The sequence below is a fragment of the Sceloporus undulatus genome, chromosome 1 (genome assembly GCF_019175285.1).
Source record: "Sceloporus undulatus isolate JIND9_A2432 ecotype Alabama chromosome 1, SceUnd_v1.1, whole genome shotgun sequence".
NCBI lineage: Eukaryota > Metazoa > Chordata > Lepidosauria > Squamata > Phrynosomatidae > Sceloporus > Sceloporus undulatus.
Window position 1 is genome coordinate 183,877,474 of NC_056522.1, and position 24,507 is coordinate 183,901,980.

Here is a 24,507-nt window from a genome sequence, read left to right on the forward strand (position 1 = left end):
AGGATCCCTTAAAACTACCATGAAGACTCACTTCATGTGATGATGTCTCCCACTCTTCCCCTGCCTGTGTGAGCTCACTCACTTAGCTGCGTCTTTCACTAGCAGTGGCAGGAAACTCTTGTGAGGCTTGGGCACAGGACATCATTTCTGTTGCTTAGAGCAACACCATTTTGGGATGGACCAACTGACTGGAGCAAAAAAAATTAGACCATATAGTGATGGGGAAGAAGTGGCAGCAAAAAGGAGCTTTCCGATTTGAGACCCTGCTTAAGCTTTGGCTGACAGGTTAGAACTGTGCTTTTTTATATCAGATAGGCTGAGAGAAGAGGTAGCAAAAGAAACAATGTTTGTGTGTGGGGAAAAACATGTCTCTGGGGAAGGAATATCCAGGTTGATTATTGCAAAGAGCCCTTTTCCTTGGAGCAGCTCCTGTAATTAAAATATCTTTTCCTGTCCACACCATTCTCCAGTCCAGAGCATGTGGTCTTTGTAAACATCCCTCTCCTTCCCAACAAAGAAGGATTGAGAGCTTCTTCCTTTGCACCTAGTCACCTTGGGAGCAGCAACGAAGCAACTGTCTGAACAGTGACCAAGAAGCTTCTTGCCTGCACTGGCCTTTGCCACAGGGCCTTAATGGGTGAGAGGCTCCTTGGTCACTGCCTAGCCAACTGCTTGGCTGCTGCTCTGAGGGTGACTGGGTGCAAAGGGAGCAGCAACTATGCAGCCAGTTGAACAACAACCAAGAAGCCTCTCGCCTGCTCAAGCCCTTATTGCAAGGCTGTCACATGTGAGAGGCCTCTTGGTTGCTGTTCAGCCAGCTTATCAGTTGCTGCTCCCATCGTGACCGGGTGCAGAGAGAAGTGACCAAGATTGGTTGTTTTGAATTGGATGTAGAACAGTAAACCTAATATCAGCAAGTTGTCATGGGGAGTGGTGATGCACTGATCTAAATGATAGTCACCTCACTAAGGGATTTTACACACACACACACACACACACACACACACACAGAGAGAGAGAGAGAGAGAGAGAGAGAGAGAGAGAAGAACAGTATCTTAAACAATATTTAGTAATTACTTAATCAAATCAAGATCCCAGATCATGAGCAGAGCTTGGAATATTATATTGAACAAATAATACTTTAGCTGGCATCTTGTTAATCGCATACAGTGGTGTGAGAAAGTGTTATACCTTCATATTTAGGGGGAGTATGTGTGTGTGTGTGTGTGTGGGGTGTAAGTCCATGGGAGGTTAATGGCCAGCTGTAGTTCTGCATGGAAAACTACTCCCTATGCCAACTATACTATGCCGTCATGCAGAATTCTGACCACAGCATATCATTTCCCCCCTCAAAATAACATCATTTGTAAGACATTACAAATGCATTACTGACAAGGTACATTTTAGTTACCTTTTAACTATTAAAAAAAACCCTTAAAAATAAGAGAAAGGCTCAAACCCCACAAATGACCACTAGCAGCAGGAGGTTGAAGGGAAATAATGAGTTCTTTTGCCTCTTCCTAGTCTTACTTTTCTATCATCACTTTAGGGGTGTTTAGCCATTTGGGTCCACTTTTGCAACTATTAATGTGATTGCAATGAGTAAAAGTGCAATTACTTACTTGTCACACACACAAAATATGATGGTACTAGTTGCTACATTATATTTATAAAATAACAATATTAAAAAGTACTTTTTGTATTTCATTGCACAGAAAGGTTTGTGTTATAAAAGGCAATGTAGTAATCTGTAATACTTCCAAGTTCTACTCATGAGAACATGCCAGTTTCATAAGGAAACATGATGAAATGAGCCTTCTGCTATAGTTCGATTATATGAACTTTACTTTGAGGGGAGGTGGGTTCATAAAAATAATTACAGCAAAAATCGAGGAGCTCACGACAGACAGCTGCCTGGTTATCAAAAGGTGCTTTCTTCTTCTTCTTTTCTGACTCTGCCAAATGACCTGATCAGATTTGTTTTACCTAAGCACTGCCCACCTATTCACACATAAAGCAGGGGTGCACAGAAATAGGGAGAAATGAGCCCTGCCCAGACTTCTTTCTTATCTTTGCATATTCTTTTTCAGGTACTGTTTCCTGACCCAGCTCATTACCAGCATCAGAATGGAGCCAGAAGAAAAGTGCCTGAAGCACAGGAACATGGAGGGATCAGGTGGAGGAAAGGGAAAGTTCACATTTCTAACCTCTGCCTCCTTGTTCTACAAATTAGGCCTTGCCCTGTTCTTTATATATGAGAGGGGCAGAGACATGAACCACAAATACAATTACTCGTGCAACATCTAGCCTGGACTGTAAAGTGTAACACTTTAGTGCAAAACACAGTGCAGAAATTCAATCGCCGCTCCTTTTTCATGAGGGATCCATGCTGGGCCCCCTCATGAATATGGAGTTGCACATATATTCAAGCCCCATTGGCTTGAATATAGGCATGCGGTTACAGGAGCACACGCATGCGTACCTCGGGCACATGTTCCATTATTTCCCCCACCGTTTGTCCCTTGCACATAAGCGAGGGATGCGGGTTCCAAAACTGCGAGAACGGAGGGAGGACTGTAATCCAGTTTGAAACTGCTTTAACTGCCCCAGCTCAGTGCTAGGGAATCCTGGGGAGCTGTAGTTTGTTGTGGCACCAGAAGGCTAAAACTCTCACAAAACTACAGTTCCCAGAATTCCCTAGCACTTAGCCAGGGCAGTTAAAGAGATCTCAAATTGCATTATTTCTGCACTGTGTTTTGGACCTCTGTTACACTTTAACTTATTTTTATTGATTTATTTAATTTGTATGCTGCCTTTCTCCCAGGAGGGACCCGAGGCCGTTCATAGATAAAACACTGGAAAATCTCAATAAAATTCATATACAACGATATAAAATCACATAAAAATATACAAAAGCTAAAAAGGTGACAATATTAAAATAAGGACATAAAGCAAGCCCACTTGAGATGAATGCAGTATCTTCCGCTCACCTAGGACTAAATCATAATTTATTCAGGTTCTTTGGGAGAAGGGTGCATGAATTTCGGTATTTCTTCTGAGCCAATTTGCGGTCTCTGAAAAATTCACTACCTGTCTCTGCCAGCTGTTGCCAAAATCCTTTCCTTGCCTTAAATTGGTGGTGAGAGCAGCAACTGAGGCATGTGGGAGAGGAGAATTCACCTCCCTTCTTTCTTTTCTGTCACACTGATGATCTGGATAACAGTCCATCAGAGCTCATTTCTAGGAGGACCATGGAAGACGTAGTTCTCCCAAAGGCTTGCTGTAACTGCTGTTTAAGGATTTCTTTCTCATAAGGGGTAGGCCTTTGTGAAAACCTTTTGTTTATACTTGACCTTAGCTATGAAATACTCTTCTACACCTTTTAGCCCCACAGAAGATCAACTCTGTCAGGATAATGATCCTGGCTCAATGGCTTAAGTGAGCACAACAGGCACCTCTAGAAGCATAGAATCATAGAGTTGGAATAGACCACAAGGACATCCAGTCCACCCCCTGCCATGCAGGAACTAACAATCAAAGCATCTCTGACAGATGGCCACTCAGCCTCTGTTTAAAGACTAGTGTCACATCCTTGTCTTTCCGCAATACTCTTCAAACTATCTCCTAAAACAATATAATATCCTCAGTTGTTACATTTGCCTCAGCAGTTCAAAAACCTTCTCTTGTTATAACTGCGTCCAAGAGCTGATAACAAGAAGAGCTGATCCTTTTCATAAATCTGTTCATTTTTCATCATTACATTTGAAATCAGCCAATTTTAATGTCCTAACACAGGGCTACTCTGCAAATTACACTTCACTGTATTGGGAAAAATGAGTATTATATTGTTCTATTTAATCAATTTATGTATCACTTATTTATATACCACTGATATAATATCACTGAATCAATCATTTTGATATACTGTATTAATTGTTTAATCAATGTACATACTTCCCACAAGTACTGGCTATATGATCCATCTGCCAATAACAGAATGTGGGGGGGGGGGGACCTATCAAACTGTATATGTTACAAAATTTTCCAGTTTTAAAACGCAAATATTAATATCAGTACAGACAATTAAAATGCATTCACCTGAATTTAGAACAATATGTATCCAATTAAAGTAATGCACATATCATGTAAATGTGATCTTTTGTCAGTTCTGTGGAACCCAGAGTTATGCATAGAAATTCAGTAATGGATTGCAAACATGCATTGCAAACTACATGCATATCTGGGTCCTTGGATGATATTAATGGAAAATAAACATAGAGAAATGAAGTAAATTCTACTAGATCTATTCTGTACTGCAAACTCCACTCCTCTGCCTAAAACATGAGTCATGCATCAAATGTTTTTCTTCATATGATCATATGGCTACTGAACTGCTGATGAATTATTTGGCACCCTGTAACATTCTGCTTAACATTCCACTTTCCCTGCTAATTAATTGGGAGTAGTTCAACCTTTTCAAAACAAGACTGACCAAGAGCATCTTTGGACATAACAGGTTGTTAATGCACTCCTTTCCTGAGCAATGTTTCCCCAGCAATGCTTTTTCTGGAATACTCTATGTTTGATCCTCAGCCAATGGATACCAATTCAGGTTCATTTTCTTGTATCTACCTGTGACTCTTTAGCAGAGGTAGGAAACATTTGTCATTCCAGAGGTTCAGGCTACCATCCTTTAGCATTGGACATGCCAGATGAGATTGATGCTTGGCCTAGGACTTGTCTTTATGGACAAATCATGTTCATATAAAGCAGAGCCAAATCCCTGAATTGGGTGTGGACTATCTCCACAAACCCCACAATGGATGTGGGGCTTCCTCCCTCTAATCCACATTTAAATAACTCACCTTTTGCTATGGGTTTTTGGTTCTCTTTTCATCAGTGGCTGCACTGACTCACAGTCCTTGCAAGCCACTTTGCACTGCTGCTGTGGGCACAAATCTCACTTAGGTCAGAACAAAGTGGCCAGTGTTAACAACATGGCTGGGCACTTCATTCTGACCTCAGTAGTAGAGTTGGGTGATGAATGGGAGCCGCATGGGAAGGCAGCCACCCATTATTCACTGTGAGAGCTGCAAACCTGTAGCAAAAGAGAATAGGTAGGGGAGAATTCAGGGCCAGAAAACTAGAGATACCCTGGAGTATTCTGCCAAGTGAAGATGGGGCTCAAAACATCTGTAGAGTCCCACAACCTAAGACTCACTTTTTCAACTAACTGGAAACAGAAGCTAAAAGATGGATGTGTTTGGCTTAAGAGTTAGGCCCAGACTGGAAAAGGAAAAGGAAGCCAGGGCCACCTCCATGCAGCATGCTTCCCTCCCTAAATAAGAAACAAAAATCACTGATTTTCTCAGGAGTATGGCTTCCAGGTTAAAGGATGCAGTGAATCTGCTCTGCTACTGAACTGTTAAAGGAGCTATCCAAGGTCCTGAACCCATTTTGTGCTAAGTCGAATATGTTGGCAACCTCCTTTAAAGTCTGGAAGAAAATCTAGGAACAATTCACTGCACTAATCCATGCCAAAAATCATTAGGGTTTATCATTTTGCACTGGAAGTGAAATCCAGAAAGGCACATTTCACCTTTGGTCAGCAAGCAATCCCCTATATAGGCAACCAGTTATAATTAGAGTGTCCTGGGGAGAGCAGTTTGTGGGCTGCTGGGGTTAGGCAAACCTATCACAGGTTTTTCTTGGTAAGATTTGTTCAGAAAGAGGTTTCCCTTTGCCTTTCTCCAAGGCTGAGAGAATGTGACTTGCCTAATGCAGGAGCCCTGGTGGCGCAGTGGTTGAATGCCAGTACTGCAGCCACAAGGTTGTGAGTTTGATCCCAAGCAAGGCCCCAAGGTCGACTCAGCCTTCCATCCTTTCATGGGTTGGTAAAATGAGTACCCAGCTTGTTGGGAGCAATTGGCTTACACATTGTAAACCACTTAGGGAGTGCTAGTTCACTCATAAGCAGTATAGAAAGTACTTGATATTGCTGTTGCTATAAGGCAACTCAGTGAGTTTCCATGGTTGAGCAGGTGTTTGTCCCCTGATCTACAGAGTCATAGTCCAACACCTAACCACTACACCATGCTGGCTCTAAGGTTATATATATATATATGTTTGTATGTGCTTTCAAATAGCCTGTCAACCTATGGTGAACTCATTAATTTCAGAGGGTTTTCTCAGGCAAGGAATACTCAGAGGTGGTTTTACCAGTTCCACTGACAAATAGTTTACAGCACCTTGTATTATTCATTGGCAGTCTTCCATCCAAGAACTAACTAGGGCTGAGCCTGCTTAGCTTCCAAGATCAGGTGGGATCTGGTGCCTTTGGGGCTATTTATGTCTATAAAAACACATAAATAAAATAAAAGCACAATAATGGTAATTATCCACATTCAACCAGTTTTCAGAGGGATAGCTGTGCTAATCTGTTTTAGCACATAAAGCAAAAAAAGAAGGGGAAAAGGATGGTGAGGAAGAAAATAATCCAGCAGCACCCTTAAGACTGATTTATCGTAGTATGACATGCGACTAGTCAGACCTCTGCCTATGCCAACTGAAGAACCCTGTCTTCCGCATTCAGTTTGGGAATCTTCAAAGTATTTGTGTTGGAAATCTCACCACACTGATGTAATACCAGAACAGTAATGACAGACTTCTCTCAAACAAACAAACAAACAAACAAACAAACAAAAACCTTCACTTTGGGCTAATGCTTTATATTCTCTCCAAAGACTGAAATTATACGTTTTGGACAAAATGTATGGCTTGCTTTATATTATTCCCTTGCTTGGTAAAATATTATGTCTTTTAATATAAAGGTTCTTCATAGGTTTGCTGTAGCCTTTTCCTAGCAATTTGTTTCATATAATTTACCTTTTGATACAATGGTTTTGTTAACTGCTTTGAGCATCATTTCAATAGGAAAAGTAGAGTACAAATAGATTATGAAAACATATTTGTTTGTCAAGCCATTCCAACCATTGGGAACTGAACTATTCACTAATGTTATAGAACATGATGAGAGCCAGCATGATATAGTGGTTTGAACATGGGACTATGATTCTGGAGATTAGAGTTCAAATCTCTACTCAGTTGTGGAAACCCACTGGGTGACTTAAGTAAGTCACATCTTCTCAGCATCAGAAGAAGGCAATGACAAACCCTCTCTGAACAAATCTTGCCAGGAAATCTCACAATAGAGTCGCCTTAGGGTCACCATAAGTCGCAAGCTACTTGAAGGCACAAAACAACACAACAATGACAAATAGAACATGATGAGTCTGGGGAATGGGTAACACAACATTAATGGTCTAATTAGTATTTATTTCCATTTCTCGGCTTTTAATGGCTATGTTTTAAACCAGTCTTAATTTTATTGATAGTTTAACATACTGCTTGTATATTTAAACTGATATATGCTTTTACTTGTTTATGTTTTAATTTTTGTAAGTCACCTTGTTTTCCAGTTTGGGGGGAAAGATGTGGGTCTGATTAACTAACTCTCAAACTGCATATATGTTTAATTTCCACTGTTTACTTTTTAACAATGTATGTTTTAAAATTTAAAACCCTCAGCTTTGGCAAATATGTGGCCAGAAGGCATTGTTTCAGCAATACGATCTTAGAAAAATTTCAGCCCTGCCTCATGAAACTTCTTCATGTTTGTTCTAATATACTGAACCCTGGGTTGGTACAAAACATGGGCCTGCTACTATAGTATTCAAAGAGAAAGAGAGAACCAGCATGTCCAGTGCCACACCCAAACACAGCATTATTTTCTGCTTTGCTCACAAGTACGTCCCTCTGATAAATCTCCATCTGAGCTACCATACAATAGCTGCTATCAACAAACACTGCTTTCATGCAGACATCAGGACATACAGAGGCTGTCTCTTGCTGTGATAACAAAATAAGCTAACACCAGAAAGGGCAATTAGCAGATACCAATTTAGACAAAGAGCAGGGGATAGCTACATGGAGGCAGTATGGTCATTTATCTACAAAGCTCTAGAGAAAAAGAGTAATGAATGCTTTATGCCAAGGGTGGGGAACCTTTGGCCCTCCAGGCGTTTTGATCTCTAATGCTTCCAATCTCTTGCCTTTGGCCATGCTGGAGGGAGCTGCAGGACCAACCATATCCCATCCTTACTCTGAATTGTATCCTGGTTCACATAATTTCCCAACAACAACAATAATAATCATCACAATAATAATTTTTATCCTGCCCCTCTGTGTAATACAACCAGGGCAGCTTAGAACATTAAAACACACATTCCCATATCCCAAGATCCCACCCCCACTAAAATACAATTAAACAAATTACAATTTAAAACATAGCATAAAATAAAAGTCAATAACTGCAGAAGAAGTCACGGTATAACAGGCCTTTTTGGTAGACTGGGAATCTCTTCAAGAAAGGTCTGCCAGAAGAGATCTGTCTTAACAGCTTTTTAAAAAGCTGTTTAAGGTGGAAATGTGATGGATCTCATTCTAGAATCTGGGAGCGGTTGCCGAAAAGGTCCTCTGTGCATTAGCAGACAGCCTCGTTTTTATAGGTTGCAGCAAATTCCTCCCAGAAGACCTACAGTAAGTACATGGGGTGGATTATATGGAAGGAGGCAGTCCCGAAGATAGTTTGGATTCAAGCTATTTAGGGCTTTAAAGGTGATAACCTTAAATACAGGTGTTCATGTTGTCATGATAGCCCATGCAGCGCATTGGTTAGATCCCTGGATTGGGACTTGGGGTAGGATTGCCATTTGTCCCGGAAAACCTGGAAAATCCCAGAATGAAGGGAGTAAACATGTCCCAGTTGAATGGGATAGTTGAAGCAGTAAATTCCAGATTTCTCTTTTGTCACAGGATGATGGGTGGGTTAAAATGTGGCAGTGGCAATGAAGCAGAAAATCATGCAAGAACACTGACACTGGCAGGAGCCTCATCCCACCTTGCAGGCTCCAGTTGCTATTGCACAGGTGACACCTTATTCTGGACTTGGGAAATCTTGGTTCAAACTCTTGTTGAACCATTTAACCCACTGAGCAACCTTTGGCCTGTCCCCCCCCCTTTTTTTTTTTAAAGGGCTCTCCTGCTTCCTAAAATTGTTGTAAGGATAAAATGGGAAGAAGAGAGACATGGGTGCTGTTTTATGTGTATATGAGGAAGAGCAGGCTGTACCTGGAATCAAATAAATGGCTGGATTGATGGAAAACACAGTCTGCATCTACTTCTATGCATAGGTAATTCACTACAATTCAACATGAGTGTCAGGATTCAGCATATAGAATGCTTCATCAGAAATCAGGTCATATAATAAACATATGGCAAGGTAAAATTACATAACATAAATTCTGCTCTTTAATATGGAATTATGTAACCATATAAGCCCATATCTCTCCCATCTCCAGTGAACAAAAGGGAAAGTAGCACACCTCTCTGGCTGTGCTCTCAACATCTGTACTTCCTATGGGATACCTATGAAAGGGAAGCCTGTGTGTACAGTTGAATATTGTATACATCCAATGCATTTGGGACCCCCATTACTTAGTGTTCCTTATTGTATGGACAGTCTATCTGTATATAGCTGTATGTGCATAGCTTTTCCTCTGCAGTAAGAGTAAGGGAAACATTTCACAGGGGTGGGGGAAACTAGCAAGATGCATACTTTACCATCTCAGTCTTCTAATGTCCAAAACATACTGCAGAAATAATCCAGTTTAAGACCACTTTAACAGCCATGGCTCAATGCTAAGGAATTCTGGGAACTGTAGTTATGTGAGACATTTAGCCTTCTCTGTCTGAGAACTCTGGTGCCACAATAAACTACATTTCCCAGGATCCCCTAGCACTGAGTTAGGGCAGTTAAAGCAGTCTCAAACTGGATTATTTCTGCAGTGTGTTTTGGACCTAAATTAGTCAGGCATAGGAAATGCATGGTCTTCCAGATTTTGTAAGTCAGTTATTGTTGCTCACCACTGACCGTACTGGCTAGGGCAAAACATCAGTACAACTAGTTCAGGACTAAAAAATATGTAGCCCTCTAGATGATGCCAGACCATCATCTCTAAGCATTGGCTACACAAGCAGGGGCTGATGGGAGTTGCAAACCAACAACATCTGGAAAACCACTTGTACCCTTTCCCTGTCCCAAGTTCTTCTTCAGCTCCCTTCTACAGTTTGCAAGCTCTGGGAAATGGAATTTGTTGGTCATTGACTGAGCTGTAATCATCACATGAAAAACATGATTATGTAAATCCATTTCTGCATCAGGAATTTCGTGATTGAAGAGGAGTAACAGTCAATTGCGTGAAGAATTCCAGGTTCTTTCTAGAATTCTCACTTATCAGATAGATGCAGGTGTTATTCTAATGTGATGATGCAGCCTAAATCACACTGCTGCCTGCCTCTCGCCAGTCAGTGAAAGACAAGTGGCAAACACAGCCTTACAGATTTCCACAGACAGGTGGAAATTTACAGAACAGTAGTTCTCCTTCATCTCTTCCCTACAATGTGTGCTACAAATGTAAAGGTGGGTAGAAATATGCATCCATAATATTAATGGCCACATCAGTGGTTCTTCTGTATCAGTCCAACCTCATGAAATGTAGGACAAAAAGCAAAACGTCTACAGCAGGAATGGGCAATGATTTTTCTTTCAAAGGCCAAGTTCCTTGGGGACAGCCTGTTAGGGCTTCATGCTTCTGATACGCAAGACATACATTAGTAGTGTCAAAGGTAAGTATACCCACCACCTTCCTCATGTTGCAACTCCCTTCTCATCTTCCTCATGTTGTCCTTGCTTTTCCCTCTCCCTATCTTATGTGCTGCTGAAGAAGGGACAGATGTCTCTTGCAGAGACTTGAACAGATCACTTACACATGAAATTTGGACAAAGGCCATATGATGTGAGATCAGGCCAATGGTTGTATGTGGCCTATCAGCTGTATGTGGCCCTTGTAATGCATGTTGCCTACCCCTGTTGTATAGGCTTCATTTAGGGAGATTTATTTATTTATTTATTTTCTTATATCCCATCTTTCTCCCAACATAGGGTCTCAAAGCAGCTAACAGCAAATTTAAAAACAATACAATTTAAAGGAGTACAATATTAAAATGTATAGTCGGCCCTCCCTATCCATGGATTTTTTTATCCATGGATTCAAGCATCTACAGCTTGAAAATATTCCAAAAAAGTATAAATTCCAAATAGCAAACCTTAGTTTTCCATTTTATACGAGGGACACCATTTTGCTCTGCCATTATATTTAATGGGACTTGAGCATCCACAGATTTTGTTATCCATGGGGGATCCTGGAACCAAACCCCAGTGGATGACAAGGTCCCACTGTATAACTATAAAGTTTAAAAAATGAACCATTTTGAAAGTTAAAATAGTTATGAATTTAAATGTAACACGTTAAAAATCCAAACCTTAAAATTTAACAGCATTTAAACCCAGCCTTTAGCAGCTTGAAAAGGCCTGACAGCATAAGAATATCTTTGAAGATTTTCAGACCAGTGCTTAAGTGCTGGTAAAATGCTGCTAAATCATTTAGGAAGCACATGTGTGTGAAAGCCTGACACACTTCCTAAATGTAAGTGGATCGTCGGCTCCCCTCCAGCATCCCTGAATCGTTTGGGGAGAGGCAAATTCCTGTGAACATTCAAATGCTGGGGCAGTAAACAGGTAGCCACTTTTTCAGTGTCCAGAAAGAATTCAGTGTAATTTAACTGGAGTGGAAAGGGAGAACCCTAAGTTTACCAACACACTTTTAGAGCAGAGGCTAAAATAGTGTGGTTGGTAAAATGTAGGATACAAAGCCTAACACTAATTGTTTTCCATTGAGAGAAAGAACATTTCATTGTTTATACATTCCCTTTGCCACACAGGAAATAATTTTTACAAATGTTAAACTTTCCCTAGAGTATAACATGAAAGATGATATCTATGGATCCTTTTAAAACAAATCTTGCTCAGTGAGTTCTCATTCCTTGAGAGGTTTCCCTTTCTTTCATTCCTGACATCCCTTGGTCCTGCCTCTTCTCTTGCTCCTGCTTCTACTTGCCCTCACCAAGAGCACTAAGTTGTGACAAGAGCAAGAAGAAAGAGTAACACCCTCCTTTTGCTTTCTCATGTGCATTGTTCCAGAGAAGGAGGCAAATGGGCAAATAAAGTGGCAGTAATGTAATAAAGTCGATTGACTCGGACTCAAGTCTGACTCAAGTCACTTCAATGACTTGTCTTGGACTTGATTCTGCCATATATGATGCATTGAACTAAATTTGACTTAGGACTTGTATATTTGTAGTGACCAATTTGCTGGCATCATTCAATTTGAGCAGTAGGCAAGACCTGACCTGGAGTGCCAGGTATGTTTCTCAGAGGGGAACTGCAAATGTGTTAGGCAATGGGCTTAAAGCAGAAGGATCCTTTGAAAGCTTTTGAAAAGCTTTAGAAGGCTCCTCCAATGTGTAGTTGGAAAAGGTTGCTGAGTAGACCTCAACTTCTGCCTCAAGTCTGTTGCCTAACATGTTTGCTGTTCCCATCTGAGAACCATGCCCAGCCTCCATTTTTTTTCTTGTTAAAAGTTGGCTCTCAGACTTGAGACTTGACTTGAAAGTATCTTGCAAGACTTGAAGTTCAACTAGAGCCTTGCATGAAGAGCCTTAAGACTCCAGTTGTTGTTGTGTTCCTTCAAGTCATTTCTGACTAATGACAACCCCAAAGCTAACCTATCACAGGGTTTTCTGGAGCTGAAAGAGTGTGACTTGCCCAAAGTCACCCAGTTGGTGGCCTTGAATTCAGAGTCTTGCTATCTGAATTGAGACTTGGAGTAAAAGACTTGAATATATCACTGTAAAGTGGTGAGCATGATAAATGAGAACAAATGACAGTGGCAAATAGAGAGTCCATGCAGGAATGGCCATCATCCCAAGGAGTATATCAAACATGGAACCTACACAACTTCTGCGCAAAGTGAACAAACTTTGTGCAGGCCCTCCAGAGTCCACAAAGATGGAAAACTCATGCTGGATCTCTAGTGTCATCAGTATTTATGAGCTTCATCAGAATGAAAGGGAATTTCCTGAGCGTACTGCACTAATAGATCTTCCAAGTGGATTGATAAACGATTGCAGAATCACAGGATAACGTGTAGAGATACTGAAAGTTACTTTACATTAACGGCACAAACATATGGTCCTGGGAACATGTTCAAGTTGAATGCTTCACCACAGAGTCTAGTGCTTCTAACAGTCCACTTCTAATTAATTAGTACGTTTCAAAGCAAGAACAGAATAGTAGATATTAGCATCAGAAATCACATGTAGAGAAGCAGTTTTAGCAGTCATAGTTTAAGAAACACCTCTTTGTTATTATTGGCAATTGTCCCAGCTATGGCCATTCTAATGCTACTCAGATTTTCTAATAGCATTTTTTTTGTGTACAAGATACCATATGAAATGGAAAAGTATAATTACTTAAACGTTTAGGAAATGCTACCTCATTTGTTAGAGAAAGCAAATCCTCTTCCTTGCCCTAAAATTCTTAAACGTGGAGTCCTACTGTCCCACCATGAGCAGTTGGTACTAATCTTCCAGAAAGTCAAATTCTGCCACCGCATTGTGGAATGGGGATGAGTCTGGATTCTCATAGTTAGTACCTGCAGACCATAAAGTTTGGCAGGATCTACCAGTCTGGTAATGCTTAAGCCTCAAAGAAGAACTCTTTGTCCATTATCTGAGGATCTGCCTAGCCAAGCATGGAAAAAAAGGATGGCTACCAGGCAACAAATTGGTCATAGCAACTATGCAAGGAATAGTTGCAGTCCTTACAAGTAGGGAGACTATATGTACAGGTAAGAGAGCAAATCTTCACAGTACAGAGTATCAGTTTATAACGGCCACACTGAGCCTCTTGGTAATTTTCGGATGCCAACATTTTCTTAACCAAGGACCCAAGGAAGGGAATCACACACACACACACACACACACACACACACACACGAGTGATTCCCTGTCATGTCCTTCAATAAGAAAACATTGCAATTTGAAATGCTTAATGTGGACGTTATAGACGTCAGGGAAAATATGCTATATTTTCCAAAGTAAGTTTGTTGATATATAAACTTGTATTGACTCATTTACCCATGGCTTAGTGCTGGAGTAAAGTTGTGTCTACAGATGATTCTAAGTCCTGGAATCAAATAGTAGCAGGGTGGGGAAAAGTCTCTATCTGAGAGCTTGGACGGCAAGCTCTCAGATAGAGACGGCAAAATCATCCTGAGGCAAGATCAACACTGATGAATGTGTGGACTTCCAGATGTTGTTGGATTGCAACATCTATCATCCCCTGCCTGCATAGCCAATGCTCAGACATGATAAGATTTATGGCCTGACATCTTCTGGAGTCCCTCATGTTTCCTAGCCCTGAGCTAGCTGAACCAATGGTACATTCAAACATTCAAAGCCACTTCCATTGTTCAAATGGTTAACACTGGTGCTAGATTCATATCTTGAATATCTTACTTAAAAACAGTTATGATTATATAAATTATACTTACATCTGACCAGAAAAAGAATCACCAGAGTCTTGTTATAAGTCTTGATTAAAAGTACAAACTTCAAGAGAAGAATGCAGTAGAACAAAGACTCATGTTTTTCCTTACCACCAAACCATTGTCTTTAAGCAACACCATCATCACCATTTTTATCCGCCTCACCCTTTGAAAGAAATACATCCCAGTGGAATCATTTCAGATATTCACAGTAACATTTAATTACTCATATTTCAAAAGCTATAAAACGCAGGCTGTATGCATATAAAAAGTCAGTTTGCAACCCTGGAATTAAACTATCGGTTTGTGTGAATATGGTTGTGAATGTGTAGTCAAATGAAACAGACACATTTTGGCCTGCAAGGTTGCATATTCTCATTGCACATTATTAATGTGGCTGTAATGGTTTGATGCTGAGAATCAGGTTCAATTTATATTAATGTGGGCTCTTTTAAACACAACATGCACATGGCTTGGGACAGCTCCAGCTGAAAAAGCTAAAAGCATTTGAAGGCTGCAGCCAGCGTGAATTCAATTTGGTCCATGCCAGATGAGCATTTGCCATCCAAAGAAACAGCAAAACATCCATGACAAATTGCTCCTGTCTTTCCTTTCTCTTGGATTCAGCATTCAGTCTCAGAAAAGACATTAACATTAGCAAAGAAAGGACATTATAAAGCAATGATAACACTGGGTTTTTAAGGGCCATCGTGAAAATCGCATGACCTTCCAAACGTTGTTGGATTTCAGCAATGGCCAATGGCAACAACATCTGTATGACTGTTTGATTTCCTTCACTGTTTTAGGGAATACAGCAACAAACTTGGAAGAAGTGTTGCTGGTTTGCTTTTTAATCACTCTCTCACACACATTGATGCGTGTTTCACTTCACCAATGCATTTACCTATAGGATTTGCTTTTAACATTTAAAAAGACACAGTATGTCCAATATGTGCAACAAATTAAGCTGCAGTGATTGGATGGGATGTTCCTGTCAATCGAGAGTGATGAATTAACACTACATCTTGAAACAACATGCTGTGACATTGTATAACAGGCTTGGCTTTGTACATCCTTCCTGCAATTGTGACAAGAGTCAACACTCTATTGCTCACTCATAAAATATGGATTAATTGGGAATATTATAGTCCCCAGTACAGAACATACTGGAATAGATTTCTGCATGGCAGGGTTTTCATATAGCAGAGACAACCACTTGAATACTGCTTGCTGCAGAATTGCTTTGCTATAAAGAATAACAAATGGACATATATTTCCAGATACAGACATTGCTCTCCCACTCCAGTAAATTAGAATGCAAATAGCTTATGCTGTAATATTGTTCAGCAGAAAGAAAGAAAGAAAGAAAGAAAGAAAGAAAGAAGTTCATCAGTAAAAGATAAATTCAGCCAGAGAGAATGATTATTCAAGCAAATGAAGAAGGATCAAAACCAGAGCAAATTAATGACAGCAGAATAAATTTACTTCAACTGAAACCATTTACGTCAGGAATGATATTTCTAGATTCCATAAAAGGTTGTCAGACGCAGCCGTAAGGCACAAAGGCAACAACATGGGTAAAGATGCATCTGACAGCCAAGCTCCACAATCTGCAGCCTCATGAGACATGTGGGTGGTGAGACTGTACCACTTCAGATGGGGTAGGAAAGTGATGGAATGCCTCATCTCCCCCACATCACCAGCACATCGTCCAGCAATCGTTTGGCAGAAAAGCAGGATATAAATGTAAACAATAAAATAATTGTATGCCAGAGAGAATTTTCTAGTCTAGGATTTCCAGGAACTTTGATTTTGTGTTTCCTGTTCAGGAGTCTGAAATGGAACAATCTAGCAAGCAATTCAGTCCATCATGTGTGTGTGCGCGCATGTGTCTCTGACTTAAAGCTCTCGCTTCTATACTGTATGAGACTTAAAATGTCATTGCGCAATTCAGTACGTGCTTAAATCCAAATGTTTCACTAATGTGACAGCCATATTAAATGCAGCTGCCCCAGCCTTCATTTATCCCAAGTATTTTTGGACTGCATCTCCCATTGCCTCTTACCATGAACTATGCTGATGGAAGCTGCAGGCAAAAACACATCTGGAAGGCTGTTGCTGTTCATTCTGAAAAGACTGACTCACTAACATGATCAGGACTTAACTTCATCTAACTATCTCTAGAACCCAGTGGCAAGGAGAAAACTGTGAGAATCTTTTGGCATTGGACAGCAGTACCAATAGCAATAGCAGCTTATTTATATACTGATTCATACCACCTAAACAGTCTCTAAGCGCTTTACACCTGTAAGCTAATTGCCCCCAACAAGCTGGGTACTCATTTTAGCAGAGGGATGCAAGCCTGAGTTGAGCATGAGCCCTTGGCTGATATTGAACTCGCAACCTTATGGTGAGCTGCAGTAAACTCTAAATGATTTCCTTGGCCTGCCCCATTCTATACATACATCACTAGGAGCAAACACTTTTTTAAAAAAAGTCTTGCTGCAACAGCCAGATCCAGCAGTTACTACATGATTCAAAGGCCAACTCATACACCTATCTGCCTTCAACATGGTGCCATGGAAGCTTGAGATGGTTACTTTGCTAGACTACACTTTCTTGGATTCTCCCACTAGTTCTCCTCTGCCCCCAGCCCAGATCCCAGACCCCAGCCTTGCCCCCTCCAGCATAGCTGGAGGATTGTAGAAGCTATAATCAGAAAGGGCACCTTTTCCAAACTCAGATTTGGCTCCAATCTGCTGTGCTGCAGAATGGTCCCTAATTCTACATTAAACCGCCTTCATTGGGCTTTTGCCACCTACAATAACCAACATAATCTCAGGAGCAAAGTACTGTGTATTACTTTATTGCAAATGGAGGACAGGCGATGCTTGTGTCTGAAAGTGAGTCTGGATTTAAAACCAAAAAAAGCCACCAGTCCCAAAAGAGAATCCAAACCGGCATAGAGAAATAACTTGGTACATCTGTTCCCAGATGGTAAAAAAAATTACGTTCCTTGTCAAATAGCTCCTAGGCCTTCATATTGTCAATTCTCAACCCACCCCCAGTTCCATTGCAACATGAATGTAAACTGAATGCAGAACAACATTTTGCTGTTAAATTTCCCTTTCAGCCAGGCCTCCCCTTCTCCATATAATGCCATTCTGTTCCTTCTTCTATCAAGTTTTCTGTCACGCCCCCAACCTTTAATAAGCATTTTATGGTGCCTGAGCATGTTTACTAGCCCATGAGCAGGGATCTTAAAGATATTCTGCAAACCTTTGGGTTTCCCTACATCTGCAGATATCCCTTTCTTATGCATATTTTGCTCACACAAGCAATGGTATTCATTCCTGGATACCAGTGACAGAAATAACAAATACAGAGAAACAGAAAGGGTGTGCAGACAGATGGGAATACATAAGTGTTAAATTCTTTAAAAAGGCTATGTTCAAGCAGACCCGTTCTTATTTTCCTCAGATAAGAACTAAAAGGAGACAGAAGACAGACCATTTTTGTGCAGTGCTAGCCATATTTCTCAAATCCACTCCCTGGCACAGAAAACTGAACCATCTATCTCAACTGTTACGTCAAAATGTCATCTGAGAAATTTCTGCAGCTCAGTGGTGCAGTGGATGCGTTGTGCACACAAGGTTCAATGTCTAATCTTTAACATCTCCATTCGTTTTGGTTTTTCCCCTCCCAAACAGGGATCTCAGTTAGTAGAGCTGGAAAAAAATCTCTTGCCAGATCCCTGAGGGCAGTTTCCCTCAACTAGAATCCTCCAAGTGATTTGAAATATAATTCCCATTAACCAATGCTAACATAGGCAGAAGAGGGGGATCATGGGTGTTGGAATCCAAAACATCTGGAGAGCAGCAGGGAAGGCTTCTATTGAGAGCAAGGAAGACTGAGCCAAACAGATTCAGCAGAGATAGTTTTGTATGGTCGCCTTGACCAAATGTTCCTCAGACCCCTAAGGGTACTGAGCTTGGCAACTGCAGAACTCTTTCTCCTTTTAATATCCACTCTCTTTAATGAATCTACAAGACTTAAGCAAAGCAGTGGAGGACTGGGGGGCTTGGAGATGTCTCATCCATATGGTCACCTTGAGTTGGGGCCTCAACAACAAACCGTCTGTTCACAGAGAGCCACTCACTCCTGCTTAATCTGACTAACATCTGCAATTGTTTTTTCTTGTTTGGTTTGTAACATCTTGCCTGATGAAGAAACCCATGGAGCTTCAAAAGCTTGCAACCAGTATATTGTGCCTGTCGATTGACCAACAAAGGACTTGAGGATGGACTTGTACCTGCTTAACTGTGAGCCTCAAACCTGGGCTCACAAAACAGAAAGCAATGGAAATTCTGAATCTCAAGGTACAGCTGTGTCTTCATGCGTTCTCTTGAAGGTGAGCTGCAATCAGCCGAACCGAGAAGCTCAATCAATCCTGGCTTGGGTTTTGGATTTTGCATGATCCAGAGATCCTTTCATTTCCATTGCACACACGAAAGGAATTGTGTGTGTGTGTTGTGGGGAGAAATGAAAGGTCTTGGGATGGTACTGCATGCATATTCTTCTCTGTCGTGGTTTGAGCATTGGATTCTGGAAGAACGGGGTTCGAATCCTGGCTCAGCTTTGTAAACCCACTGAGTGATGATCTTAGTCAAGCAACACTCTCTCAGCCTCAGGGGAAGGCAGCAGTGAACCTCTTCGGCAGAAGATAACCCTGTGATGGGGTTGCCATGAGTCGTAGACGAACTGAAGGCACGCAACAAGAACAACCAAGGTTTTTTATGGGCTTTTGGGGTTCTGCGTCCTTGTTCTGGAAGAGTTTATTCCTGATGTTTCGCCAGCATCTGTGGCTGTGGCCTCTTCAGAGAATGCTGGCATGGAAAAGAGCTGGTCTGAAGAACCAAGGTTTTTCCATGTCTCCTTGTGTCAGTTCTTTGGAAGCAGGAGCCATCTGGGGAGTCCCTGCCCTCTTGGAACATCCTCACAAGCCAACAGTCCTTGGCTGAATCCAATTCCTCCAGCTTTTGGCAGCTGCAGGAGCTCTTGCGGAGAAAGATTTTTACCAGCCTCCTCCTCAGCCTTGCTCCTAGCCTTTGCCGAACTTCTCTTTTTTCCTAGCGCCCTACCATCTCCCCAGATCTGGTCCGCAATGGATGGGATCAGGCGGTGATTCCAGAAAGGCGTTCTGCACATGCTCAGAGGAAACCCTGCAGAAGCAGCTCTGAAGATCCAAGCTTCGCCTTCTGAGGCTATAGAAAGAGCTGGTCCACCCCAAACCCTTCCCCACACCCCCATAGTCCTCTTCTAGGTCCTCCTCATTTTCCTCCTATTTCCTGCTGCTCTTGGTTGCTCCTCCAAAGGATGCCAGGCACATGATGGAAGCCCCCCCCCCAGTTCTTCTGCCCAGTCTCTTTGCCCTGCCTCTTTTGCCCAGAGATGGGCAAACCCACTCCAGTGTGAAGGGGGGTTGTTTGGGTTGGATCCCGTGTGAATCTGGCTCGCTGCGTGTCGTGTCAACTGGTCTGGTCTGCGACTCTGAGTTTGAATCCCCAACTCTGAGACTGCCAAGATCCGCTTGGCTTTAGCGAGCTTTGAGAGATAGTGGGTGCCCTGATTATATACTGCAGAAAGGATCCATTTTGAAACTGCTTCTACTGCTCTGGGTCCACTGCTAGGGAATCCTGGGAATTGTAGTTTTTTGTGGCCTCAGAGCTCTCTCTCAGAGAGTGACAGAAAACGATCTCTCTCTCTCTCTCTCTCTCTCTCTCTCACACACACACACACACACACACACACAAAATTGAACCTTACTTTCATTATTAATCTCTCACAACACTCACACAATTCCCTAGTATCGAGCCAAGACAGTTCACGGGGTCTCAAACATTCCTGCAGAGTGTGTTTTGGACCTTACTGTCATTACTGATTGTTTTAAAAGATTTTTTTTTAAAGAAAGATTTAGATGATGATGATGATGATGATGATGATGATGATGATGATGATAAACACTAGAGCCCTTTCGCAACTGCCCTGCCTAGGACCAGCCTAGGAGCAATGGAGAGAAGGCAGGGATGCTTCTGTGCCAATGTGGCAGTGTGTTGTTACATAAGGTGGCACGCAGACGGATCGGAGGGCTCTGCAGTGAATGGGCATCACTACCCAGGGCACCCTCCCCTCCCATCCAAGGGAGATCTGGGTGGGTGGGTGGGAGAGCTTAGGCACCCATCATCCACACCCATCTCCCCCTCCCCCTTTCCAAAAGACTCGCCACCGATTCCTCTCCTTAATCTGGTTCAAGAATGGCCTCCCCGACAAGATGTCGTAGTAGACACTACTGGCATCAGGGAGGAAAATATGAATGAAGTCAAGCCTCTCCCTTCCCTCCAAACCACCACTAGAGGAGGGGGAAACATATACGTATACATATACATATATACACACACACATACACATATGCATATGCATATACATATACAGTACATGTATACACACACATACTTATAAATATGCATATACAAATACATATGCATATATACATACATATAAAGTACATGTATATACACACACATACACATACATATGCATATACAATTACATGTATATAAACACACATAATTATAAATATGCATATACATATACACATACATGTATACACACACATATACATATACATGTGTGTGTATGTATGTATACATTCCCCCCTTTATATATATTCCCCCTCTTCTCTCTCTTCCTCCCCCCTTCTCTCTCTCTCTCTCTCTCTCTCTCTCTCTCTCTATATGAATCATTTGCTGAGACCTGCAAGGCATTTCCAAAATCTGATGGACATCTTCCGGCCGCTGTGTATGCAAGGGTTAAAAAGAGGGCTTTGAGGGAAAATCCCTGCTTTTTGGGTTGTTGTCCCCCCCCCCAAACACATTTGTCATCCAAGGGTTAAAAAGGAGCACACTTCGAGGCCCAAGAACTTCTTGAAACCCTTCCCAAGTCAAGTATGAATGGGAGTCATTTTTTGCAGTCAAGACATGACTACCATTGCCTTATTCATCCTTCCTTCTTTGCCTCTCTGTCACTACACACACACACACACACACACACACACACACACACATCTGAGTCTCTCTTTCTCTCGGTCACTTTTATTTAATTATATATATATGATTGCTTTCTGAGTCAGAGGAGGAATAACAATCACTATTATATACATACATACATATATATAATCGTGATTGTTATTCTTCCTCTGATTCAGAAAGCGATCACACACACACACACAATTAAATAAAAGTGACACAGAGAAAGTGAGACTCAGAAAGCGGTCATTCATATATATATATATATATAATCGTGATTGTTATTCCTTTGCTGACTCAGAAAACGATTCATCTGCTTCCTTAGAAGGTCTGCCCCCAGAGAAAGAAAAGAAAGAAAGAAACCTAACGAAGGTCCCTAGTTTTTCGTGGAGGGGAAAACTAAGGAAAGAGGCGCAGGAGGCTCTGCAATAGCCGGACTCTGCAATGATAGCAAAAGAGGTCAGGGAAGGGAAGGCTGCCTCGCTTTCCTCATTGGCGATGAATGCGGATGTTTGAGAGAAACATCGCGAGGGGAGGAAAACACAGAGACTAGTATCGATCGAGGGGGAAGAAAAAAAGAATCTGGAAACGAAACACGAAATCCCACTGTTTCATGTCCCAGACAGTAAAGAGTCAAGATTTGCTGAGCCAGTGCTTATGTAAGAAGCCCCGTTTGGTTCCACTAGTCACCGGTATGGATTTGCAGGACCTGAGCAGAGCAGTGGAGGACTGGGGGGGGGGGGGGCTTGAAGGTCCTCCGTCCCCCCGGACGCCAGGAGCCAGGATGGACTCGAAGGCGGTTAAAAATGACGACGACGACGACAACAACAACAACAACAACAAAGGTCTACTACTCCAACCTTAGGTTCAGCTCTACATCCTCAGGGTGAATGTAAGAGGCTCTGATATATATCATGATGGTACCCAAAGGGATCTTGCAGCACCTTTGGGACTCAACTGGAAGAGAGAAGTTGGTAGTATGAACCTTCATAGGCTTGGCGACCAGCTCCTTCCTTCCTTCCTTCCTTCCTTCCTTCCTTCCTTCCTTCCTTCCTTCCTTCCTTCCCCTTCCTTCTTTTCTCGTCCTTCTTTCCCCTTCCTTCCTTCCTTCCTTCCTTCCTCTTCCTTCTTTCCTTCCTCTTTCTTTCTTTGAGTGTTAGAAGTGCTGCAAGATCTCTTCTCATGCTGATCTTTTTTAGACCAACAGAGCGACTTTGAACCAAACCTTCAGCTAAGCATTTAGGGATCCGCAGAAAAGGGAAAGCAAACAGAGACAGAGTTTTGGCCTCCCTTCCCTTCCTGCAGCAACCCTTTTGCAAGGTTTGCCTTCTTGCCGGGAGGGGTGTGTGTGACCAGGCGTCCTCCTTTTCCAGGACACATCCTCCATGTCCACCTTCTGCCCCCTAATAAAGGCATTCCACCACATTTTCCATTTGGCTGAGCAGCATGGGTTTACATTCCTAGGAGTGTTTTGAGCTCTCCTTTGGTCACGACCTCCATCCTCACCCCTTATATTATGCCTTGTCCTCCTTTGAGAGGAGGACATAACCTGCCTTCCCTGCTCTTTGCAGGGTTTTTCCTCTGAAGGGTGACCCTGAGCAAGAGCCCCTTTTCTCAAGGCAGATCCTGCTGTCCAAGGTGCTGAACCTAAGCACGATTATACTGCAGAGACGGAGCTGTCCAGGGGGCTGAATCCAAGCAGAGGCTATGCTGCAGCGGAGGAGCTGTCCAGGGGGCTGAACGGACAGCTGCAGCAGGAGACCTGCAGCAGGAGAGCCTATGCAACAAAAACCAGGCTCCACTTGACAGATCACCCCCCCCAACTTCTCCCCAGATCCTTCCCCCATATTACTAGGCAAGCAGAACAGAACCATGCCCCCAAAACTGAGAAAGAGGGAAGAAAAGAGAGAGAGAGAGAGAGAGAGAGAGAATCCATCAAAACAAAACCCAAACGCTTGGGTTCTTCTCAGAGCTGAAAGCAGTATAGACGTTGAGTAAGCAGGAATACTCTAAGGGATAAAAAGACATCCCTATAGTTTAAAAACAACAACAACAACAACAACAACAACAACTGCAGACAAGTAAAGGAGTGTTTCTCCCCCCCCCCCCTTTCTTGTCTTCTTGGTCAGAAACAAACACCATGGTGCTTGCTCTCTTTCCCTCTCAGGCTACCTCTCTTAGCAGGGGGAATGGTGATGATGATAATAATAATGATGAAAAAAGGAGCTTCCCAAAGAAGGCAGGAGTCTTTTCGTCAGGTTTTTTTTCCTCCCCCTCCTTACCTTGTGGCTCCAGGAGAGTCCTGTTAGGCTGCCTCCTCTGGAAGGTTGTGAGGCTGGTGTGTGTATGTGTAGGGCTGCAAATCGGGGAAAGAAAAGCCGCTCCTGACCTCCCCAAGTCTCCTTCTTGAATGGGGAAGGAAGCTGTGCCCTCATCAAAGATGGCCGTCCTTTCCAACGTCAGCAGCTTTTAATAGACATCTATTGGGGGAGGAGAGGAAAAGGAGGGAAGGCGGAGGGGAGAGAGAAAGAGAGAGAGCTGGAGCAGCAGGGAGGCGTCTCGGGGAGCTTGACTCATCAGAAGCTGTTCTTGCTGCACAATACCGCAATCCTGTGCCTTTCCCTCCCCCTCTTTTTCTTCTTAATTTATTTATTTTGCTAAAGGAAAAAGGGATCAGTGAAAAAGTGATTGAATAATTTGGGGGAGGGGTGATTTTTAGTGAACCCTATTGCTTGAAAGGAATCAGCAGCCCCACTTTGGGCCCCTGTTTTGTTATGATGGGAAGTTTTGGTTTCATGGGACTGGGATTGGGGCTGCAGGGGAGGGGGCTGAAAAGGAGAATGCAATAATGCGGT

The 24,507-nt window shown here is 42.3% G+C and overlaps 1 protein-coding gene across 2 annotated transcripts in view; it reads right to left on the minus strand.

Annotated features, from left to right (window-relative positions):
* The window catches only part of SNAP25 (synaptosome associated protein 25), a 77,294-nt gene extending 53,189 nt beyond the window's left edge, over positions 1-24,105 (minus strand). The window contains exon 1 of one of the 2 annotated variants that reach the window (XM_042445030.1): positions 23,935-24,105. The gene's annotated coding sequence lies outside the window, so the exon portion shown is untranslated. The remainder of the gene's footprint in view (positions 1-23,934) is intronic. The other variant, XM_042445029.1, reaches the window with a different exon arrangement.
* Between the last annotated feature and the right edge of the window lie 402 nt (positions 24,106-24,507).